The following is a 9,628-nucleotide window of genomic DNA, read 5'->3' on the forward strand; positions in this document are numbered from 1 at the left end:
AGTCCTCCGGGACTTGACCCGTGCGCCACGAGCGTTCAAATATTCCCGCCAGTGGCTCTGCAATGATGTCGGCCAGTGCCTTCAGTACCCTCGGATGGAGCTCATCCGGTCCTGCCGACTTAAAGGCATCCAGTTCTTCCAAGTGATCCTGCACCACCTCAGGGTAGCTTGCCTGCAAGAACTTTGTGGGCAACTGTATCAAAAGACTCACTAAAATCAAGGTATACCACATCCACTAGTCTCCCCGCATCCACAGAGCTAATCATCTCATGACTTGCGCTTGGTGAATCCATGCTGACTGTTCCTAATGACCCTTTTTTCCTCCTTCAAGTGCTTAAAAATGGATTCCTTGAGGATCTGCTCCATGCTTTTTCCAGGGACTGAGGTCTGTAGTTCCCTGAATCCTCCTTCTTCCCTTTCTTAAATATAAGCACTATGTTTGCCCCTTCTCCATTCATCCAGGACCTCTCCTGATCGCCGTGAGTTTTCAAAGATGATGGCCAATGGCTCTGCAATCACATCAGTCAACTCCCTCAGCACCCTCAGGGTGCATCCCATCCAGCCCCATTGATTTGCACACATCTGGCTTTTCTAAATAGTCCCTAACCTGTTCTTTTGTCACAACTGGTTGCTCATCTTCTGCCCAAACTGTGCAGCCAGGCGCAGTAGTTTAGGGGCTGATCTTGCCTGTGAAGACTGAGGTGAAAGAGGCATCGAGTACTTTAACCTTTTTTGCATGATCTATCACTAGGTTGCCATTCAGTAAGGGACTCACACTTTCTTCGATCTTCCTCTTGTTCCTAACATAATGTAGAAACCCTCCACATCCCTTGCTAGCTGCAATGCCAACTGTACTTTGGCCTTCCTAACATCATCGCTGCATGCCCAAGCAATACTCATATACTCCCCTCCCTAATTGTTTGTCCAACTTTCCACTTCTTATAAGCTTCCTCCTTGTGATTTAGCTTACTGAAGAGTTCCCTGCTAAGCCAAGCTGGTCTTCTGCCATACTTGCTAGTCTTCCTGCACACTGGGCTGATTTGTTCCTGCACTCTCATAGAGCTTCTTTCAAGTACAGCCAGCTCTCCTGGACTCCTCTCCCCCCTCAGTTTGACTTCCCAGGGGACCCTGCCCATGACGTCTCCGAGTGAGTCGAAGTCTGCTTTTCTGAAGTTGAGGGTTCTTACTCTGCTACCTCTCCATCTTTCCTTTTCTCAGGATCCTGGACTCAATCATCTTATTTCCCAGCAGCCCCTGCCCATACAGCTGGGGTCAGTCTCCATGGAGACCCCAGCCACAGCTGCGCTATGATAGAGCAAGGCTGGAGTTTCCATGGAGACTGGCCCAGCCACACGCAACAGGGCAGGACAGGGCAGGGAGATCCTCCGGAGCCCTGGGATCTTGCAGTGGGGGCAGCTTAGTCAGGGCCAGAGCAGAGCCATGGTCTGCAGCCTGTACTCTCAGGGCAAGGGTGCACAGGCAGTGGATGGCAGTTCTGCCCTACCTCGGGACCAAGCTGTCACTGCTGCAAGGAGCTGGTAGAGCTGCAATCTGCAGCCAGCATGCTCCAGGCAAGGACGTGCAGGCAGCAGATTGTAGCTCCGCCCTGGCTCCTTGCAGCAGTGGCAGCCTGGTCCGGAGCAGGGGCAGAGCCATGCACCCCCGCCCCAAACATGCAGTCTGCAGATTGTGACTCTGCCCTAGCCCCAAACCTAGCTGCCCCCACCACGAGATACCAGGGCTCCAGAGCAGCCCCCTGCCCTGCTCTGCCTTGCATCCTGCCAGCACAGCTGGGGCTGGTCTCCACATGGGCAGGGGCTGCTGGGAAATGGAGTCCACTGCCAGCCGCATCCAGCCCACAGGCTGGACTTTGCCCATCCCTTGTTTAGCCTATTGCATAGATAAGCTAAACGAATAACTACCTCCCTTGAAGGTAGCCAGAAGACCTTGGTTAATAGCAATCTCTCTGCACTTTTAAAGAAGGGGAAGAAGGGGGACTAGGACTTGGTTTCTTGGCTTGCATCTTAGCACATTCTACAAAGATGCAGGGCAGTAAGCATAGCCAGTTATTCTCTATCTCTCTCCCACTCCTCCCTTTGAGGAAAACAAAACAAACCATATTGCATCACAGGAAAATGTTGCTGCATATCTAGGAGAGCTCTTCTAGCAGAGGCCAAAACAGTGTTCTTGTAATTTATTACAAGAATTGACATAACATATTCCATGCTCTTCCACATGGAAATTTTTGCCATTCCAAAATATTTTCTTTAAAATGTTGACAGTAAAAAAGCACTGCATTTCATAAATAAACAAACACATATAGAGCACCATCTCCTTCATTAGCAAATTGATTCTTCTATTCTTACTGTTTACATTATGGCTTTACTTGAATACAAATCTAGAAAGTGACAATTCCTGCACTTAACCATGCAATAAGCATGTGAAAAAGGACTTACTTAAAAAAAAAAGAAAAAGAAGAAAACAAAGCAATAACTTAAACACCGATCATTCTAAAAAGATTTTTCCATTTGGCAATTTATAAATCAATTGACCCTGATGTGAAGAGAATTAAACAGACTTTTTTTCTGAAAAATCTGTTAAGTTACAGAAAAGAGAAAACGGTAGAAAGTTGCTGAAACATTGTAAATGGATGTTAACAAAATGGAACTGCAGTCACAGAGCAATGCAGTCTCTTCTACAGATTTTTGGTCTCATGAAGGTCAATTGTTACTTAAACTTCATACCAGGAAATTCAGACTACTCTTACTAAAAAGTCCAGTGCATGCAAAGGATACCATTAGAAAGGAACAGCATAAAAGGATTAAGACCCTATCACTTTTCATTTTTCCAAGTTTCAGTATTAAGCAGCTATAGAGCCTAAAAAAAACTATTATCTTACAGGAAAGTGCCAGCTAATTATGTCTTTATCAGTACTGCTTTATCCTCTACTTGCTTCAGAGATGAAAGTCAAGCCTATATTTAAATGCAAATTACCAAAGATGAGCCAAATATTCAGCATTTTTATAAAAATGGATGTATTTAAGGATAGTTGCACACAAAAAAATTGAAAAAATATTGAAGAACTTTCAGGATAAATTTATAAACTCATTTTTAAACAAATAAAGTCTACCTTCCTCTTGAGTTTTAGAGTAGTTTATACCCTGAGTGGAAATGAGACACTCAAGCTTGTTTGTTATTAAATTATAATACAGATGAGAGAGAAACTTGACAGATATCAAGACCTTGACCACATACAGATATTCAGTTTCTCCTGAGACAATCATTGCTCTCCTGGTTGAAGCCACAAGCGTGCAGTTTCGAGCTTTTTCTCCCAGAGGAAAAAGGGCTGCTCCAAGAGAGAAAATAACTAAGGAATAACTGGAGCTTAAATATATCACTCCTAAGAGAGACTGAATGTCCATACATTTTCCCTTGGGTTAACTCCTCTTGAGGATCAGGAAGGGTGAAGCCCAAAGGAAAGGCTCCTGTGCCTTTCCCAGCTGGGGTCACCCCACTCTCCCCTATGCCACAGACCAAGATGGGAGGGAAGGAGCACGCCAGGTGCTTCCTGCCTGCTTCTCACACTCAGGCTCCTAATGTGAGGAGGTGGCAGGAGCTTTGTTATAGCACTACCTCTGCTTGGCTGCCAGGCACCAAGAGCCAAGTCCAGGGAGAGTTGCCTCCTGCCTGCTTCCCATGTCCCCCTACCCCCTCACTGAGCAGTGTGGGTGGCAATTAAAAAAGCCAGCACAGCTGGAAGCTGTGCCTATAAGCCCAGTTCTTGGCTGTGTCAGCTTTTCCTTGCAACACCAAGGCAGGGCTCAGCTGGGTGGCAGGGGCAGCTATTTAAAAGCCCAAGGGGCCAGGAGTCTGCCTTGGGAAAAATCTCCACACTTCCGGATCCTGGCCCCTTCAGCTTCCCCTTGCAGGCCACACTGCCCAACTGACCCAAAGTAGTACCAGGCAGCTGCATGCAGTGGCAAGGCCAGGTAACCTTGCTGCCACCATGAAATGCCCCTACCTCACTTTGAACTGCTCTGGGTCAGCCTGAAGCAGCATCGGGCAAGGTGTCATGCCTCTAGCAACCTTGCTGTGACAGCTGAGTGCTCCCTGCCCTCCCTGCAATCCCCCAGGGTCAACCTGGAGGAGTACAAAGAGCAGGACTACTCTTCTGAAGGGGATAATGTCCCTCCTGCCAATCAACTGATTGCCCTCACCTATCCTGTCATTCTCCCAGGACTGGAAACCTCCACAGCTGTCTATGGTAGCTGCTTTTCAGCAACTACCAACTGCCTCTTGACAGTCTGTCCCTTGAAAATGGCCCTTGAAAAAAGAATATCTTTTCCTGAAACATCTACACTCTCCAGCACAGTATGATGGTGGATTGGTCAGCCCTCTCGTATCCTACAGTGTTCTGCTCTCCACTGCACCTCCCACCCAGGGAGGGAAAGCCAAGAGCCAGTGAGCACCTCCCTGTGCGTGCTGCTGCTGTTCTTGGGAATGTCCAGAGACTGGAGGCTAAAAGACATGCAGGGATGCCTGCTCTCCAGCCCCTTTCACAGACCTGCACAACATCAAAGTGCGCCCAATCTGAAGTGACCATCTTGGACCGAGATTTGGAATGCTTGACATGTGCCTGTCCCCACCATCAAGAAAGTAACCCTTGCAGAACGAGCAAGCGATTTTCCTTGAAGCAGTAAGACCCTAAGAAGGATCAGGAGTCCATAAAAAGGAGAGTTGAAGAGAGCACTCAAGTACTCACATACACTATTTTCAAATCTTAGGATGAAAGATTCTACAACGTACCATTTTTCAAGGTTTCCCTTCTTTAGTGATAAAAAGGAATCAATTTAATTTCACAAGTAGGAGTTCCCCATTCCAGTCGCACAGCAACATGAAATAGTCACGAACAGGAAAAAGAGAGGGTAATAAGTGGCTAAATTAAAATAATGGATAAGAAGTTAGTCATTTATTTTTTTAAAACTTGACTGCAGAAAGATTTTAACATTAAAAACTTTCAAGCAACACTTTAAAAAAAATGCAAGAAAATAGCTTGTGATTTTTTAAAATTAGTCTTGCAAAGGTTGTATATTTTCTTCAAGTCAAAAGTGTGCAGCTGAAAAGTATTAAAATATTTTAATAGTAAAAAGTAAAGCATTTAGTCAGCAAATGCTGAACCAACTTTCACAACAGAAATCTTCAGTTTCTCTTGGAATCATCATGTGCCTAAAGGCCCAGCCTGCCTTAATCCAGGACTGTCTAGGGCAAAAGGTGATCACCAGCAAGAAGCATTAAACTGCCTGAAGCAAACAGGTCTTTGCTGCACATGATCCTTGCTGGATGTTCCTTCTATTTTCCCCCTTCCCTGCACACATTCACAAAACACCTGCTCACCTGAACTTAGTGGTACTTTCAACATAAGCTAGTTGGCATTAGATACCATAGGCCCACTAAGTCTGGTCTTACTACTTACTCTGTAGTGAAGACTTGATTGAAGCATCACACAGACTCCAAGGGTCTCCCAGTGCCTCCCCACAATTCAGCCCATGTTCCCAGAGGACAGACACATTCTTCCGCATTTCCCTAAGCAACAATCCTGGCTCAGCACATGGAACATGGTTCCAAAAGTGAAAGCTGCACACCAATGCACATGGGTGCCACTTTAGTCAGGGGGGACATGTGCCCCCCGCAATCAGTCAGCGACCCAGGGAGGAGTCCATCCCCCATAGCCAATCATTCTGACCAGGGAAGAGGTCCCCCTACAGCCAATCCCATCCCACCGACGAGACGGTTGCAGCCACTTCTGGAAGCACCACGGTGCTCCCACGCCCCAGCCAGTGTTTGCAGAGCAGGCAATGGCCCTCCTGCCTGCCCCCGCTGCCTGTTGACTAAGCAGCAAGTGTGGCTGGTCAAAGGTGCACTGGCATGCTCAGGGGGTGTGCATCGCCACCGTCAATGGAATACCAATAGGTATAAAATAATTAGGATACAACTTTGCAGTGTGTTAGCTCATAGACAGACCAGAGTAATCAGAATAAAATCTGTGCGCCAAGTATTATCTGAACAAACTGTAGTAAAGAATTACTGGCAAATATAAATTAACCTCAAAGGTAACAGGCAGGAATTCAACCCAAAATTAAAGCCAGTCATGAGCAGGGATCCAGGTTTTCTGTTTCCCACAGAAAAATGGGACCCCCCTCCACAGACTTTCCCTTTTAACAGAGGAAAAAACATTTTTTCCAGTTTAATAGAGATACCCACCAGCTGTTCACTTTTGCATGGAACTCTCTGCAGGCAGAGTTCCCACCTACAGGAGCTTCATGCAAAAGGATGGTAAACCCTAAGACCTGTCCAAACGGAAGGAGACTGGGAAGGGACATGGCCGGAGACTCTCAGACAGTCAGGGCTTGGGTCAGGCTCACTTGCCCTCTTGGAGCTTTTGAGGTAATTCAGGCTTGCAAGGGCCTGGGGACCAGCTGGGAGGAGATACCCTGCAGGGTGGGTGCAGGTGCCAGCTTGGGCTGGAGAGGGTTGGGGGCTGTGGAAAGAGCCAGTGGAGCATGTAGGGGCAGAGCGGTATCTGTGGTAAGCCTTATGTGGAGGGCTGGCCCGGCTTAGCCCACCCCAATGGCATGCAGACCAGGAGCTGCACACCACTGGGCTGGGCAGGAAGCTGCACGTGGAGGCACTAAGTCACATGCCTTTGGGCTGGATGGGCTCCTGCTTGCCTCCAGGTGCAGCTTCCCACTGGAGTGCTGGAAGCCCCACATGGAGGCATGGAGTCCACCTGGCTTGATGACACATGGCTCCCAGTCCATGCGTCATTGGGCCAGGCCAGCCACTCTCTGCCACCATGTGGGACTTCCAGTACTCCAACAGGAAACTGCACATGGAGGCATGGAGCCCACCCAGCCCAATGGCACACAGCTTCCACGTGCCAGGATCAACACATGCTAGCATGAAGCCAGCTTGGCCTGATGTGAAGGCACATGCCAGCGAGCCAGGCTGGCTTTGTGCCAGCATGTGCAGGCCCTGGGACTCAGCTAGATGCGCATGACACTGGGGGCTCTGCCTGCCATGGCCATGAGCACCACAAGAGCCCACCTCCTGCTGCTGCTGAGCTGCCAGCGGCGGGGGCTGTGCACCACAAACCCCACACCCACACCAAACCCCATAAACAGACCCTTTACAACACCCCCACAAACCCCACATACTCCCATACCCACATCTCCCCACACACCCCATACCTACCCTGTGATGGCCAGAACCAAAAAAATTAATAAGCAATAAATATGTGATTCTTGGAGGCATTTGGAACTTTTGTCTAATATGAAGCTTGTATTTTTGTAACCCATAAATGTAACTTGTAACTGTTTGGGGAACTGACTAGGTCTCAAAGACAAAGCTATAGCTGTGAAATTAGCTGACCTAATAGATCTCTCTCGCTCAGAATTTAGCCTTGATGATGGTAAAAACTGGATTCAACTGCCCAGCTTATGCAGTACCTTTCAAGAAAGGACATCTCAAAAAAGCATAGTCAAAGAGTTTTGAAGGGGCTGGATTTAGGCGGGGTAATGTTAATTTTAAACCCGAAGATGTTGTGTTGTAATGTGTTTATTGGATAAACCCAAGCTTGGGCAGTAACTTATTATAATAATTTCTAGCACCTTTTAACCCCATAGGATAACAGCTATAAAGCAATATTATGAATGGCTACGTAACTAAAAAATTAACATAATTAGAATATAAAAGAACACACACACGTCACAGTAACCGTCAGGAAGGACAGAACAGAAGGGTCATTGCTGTCCCATACCCCCACAGATCTCTCTTACTCCCTGTGAGAGTGAGGACCAGATCCTGACTGAGGGGCTTCCACCGGTATCCTTCGGGCAGCCCAGTTCAGAGACATCTGACTTCGCTGATTCAACTTGACATGCATCTTCTAACAGGGACTATCAATAAGTTACTAACCAAGTGGGAACTCTGTTTTATTATCACTGTCAATTTTAATCTGTATTGTTATACTGTCTGCTTATTAGCTTAACCTTTTTATTAACTATTATATATGCAAACTATATATTTTGTTATCATAAGTAAAATTCATTCCTTTTTGTAAGTGAAGCTTGTCATTTCTTTCCTTTCCAACATCACCCCCTCGATCCCGAACCCAAAAGCCCAGTGGCTAATGAAGCTGCAGTGCTCAGTCAGTCTGCAACTAAATTAATATACCCACAGTGCCCAGCTAACCTGTGACACTACCCACAAACACCCCTACGCAATTCCCCCACAAACCCCACACCTGCCTACAACCCCCCCACATCTTCACAAATCTCTAGCCACCCCACAACCATACAAAGTACTTGCATGCATTTCTAAAGAAGGTTCAAATAGTGTTATATATTCCAAATTAAAAGTAATTAATTAATTTTACATAATTTTGTGCTTTTCTATGCATAATTTGCTGGGGTTTACTGAGTGGTCTCATCAATAACTCCGATTTTCCATGATGGAAAACCCAAAAATCAAATGCTAAAATATACAGGTATTTAGAATTTATTTTATTATAGTGTTTGAGGTAGCTTTAGAGGTATCATGTAGGGGGTGCTGGGGGAGCAGCCAGGGGATGGGACCTAGCAGAGGTCCCCCCACAGTCCTGTCCCCCCTCCTACAGCTCCCCCATACCCACCCCCTACTTACCAGCTCCGAGTCTGGCTCCAGCAGGCAGGGACTGCCCAAATCATCGAAGCTCTCTGAATCTTTTCCAAATATCTGGAGAGCTTTGAATCAATTTGAACCTTTTTATTGGTCTCCTGATTCAATTCAGATCTGGAGATATGGCCACCGAATTGGGCTGAATCTCCTCCAAATTGAAACAGCACCCAAATCTTCACACCACCCTACCAAACATATGTACAGTTTGGCACTTAGACTGACTTACCCCTAGTTAGGCTGGTCTAAGTACAATATCTCCAAATACCCTTAGACTGCTTCCTAACTCCTCCCTTTCCAGCCAGATAGCTTCAAAACTGGGGTAGAGGGAAGGCAGGAGGAACATCAATGGGTATTCCCACACAGGCTAAAAGTTGGGAGGAAATTACATAATTCCATTTCTTGCTGCCTCCCCTCCCCCACCCCAGCCTCTAAAAAGGACCCATAAAACTATTTAGGCTCTGAGCCACAAGTTAAGGCCCAAGTGCTGGTCTCTCACATATATCAGTAAAGAACAGATCAGGATTCAGTATTAGGCTCCATGTGCAAGTAAAGGAGGTATAATTTGGCTTGTATGACAAATTTCTTCTTGAACATTAAAAGCAGCAAAGAAAAATAGTAAGTACCAGAGCCATAACAAAGCCATGGAAATAACAACACCTTATTAAAAACAAACCCATTTACAACATTAAAAACAGTCCCTTCTTGTAAAGGTTTGTCACCTGTTGTTTCAAGTTTTTGTTAGGAAAAAAAACAACCCTGCAACATCTCCAGCTTGGTATTCCTTTCTTCCTGTACTGCTTTCTTCCTGTACTGCTTACCCCGATTACTTTGTTTTCTAGTAAGACAAAAAAAATGTGAGGCACTAAACTTAACATTTTCATTTTCCTCACTGCCTCTCCTAATAAAAAAAAAA

At 46.2% G+C, this 9,628-nt stretch overlaps 1 protein-coding gene and 1 long non-coding RNA gene across 2 annotated transcripts in view; both read right to left on the reverse strand.

Annotated features, from left to right (window-relative positions):
* The window catches only part of LOC109315642, an 8,247-nt gene extending 8,125 nt beyond the window's left edge, over positions 1-122 (reverse strand). Inside the window, exon 1 of the long non-coding RNA XR_002102567.1 lies at positions 14-122. This is a non-coding gene — a long non-coding RNA (uncharacterized LOC109315642). The remainder of the gene's footprint in view (positions 1-13) is intronic.
* Positions 1-9,628, reverse strand: part of CADPS2 (calcium dependent secretion activator 2) — a gene marked incomplete at its 5' end in the record, with an annotated part of 600,328 nt that overhangs the window by 538,170 nt on the left and 52,530 nt on the right. The gene's annotated exons all lie outside the window — the stretch shown is intronic.

Source organism: Crocodylus porosus, unplaced genomic scaffold (assembly GCF_001723895.1).
Source record: "Crocodylus porosus isolate Cpor-Errol unplaced genomic scaffold, CroPor_comp1, whole genome shotgun sequence".
Lineage (NCBI taxonomy): Eukaryota > Metazoa > Chordata > Crocodylia > Crocodylidae > Crocodylus > Crocodylus porosus.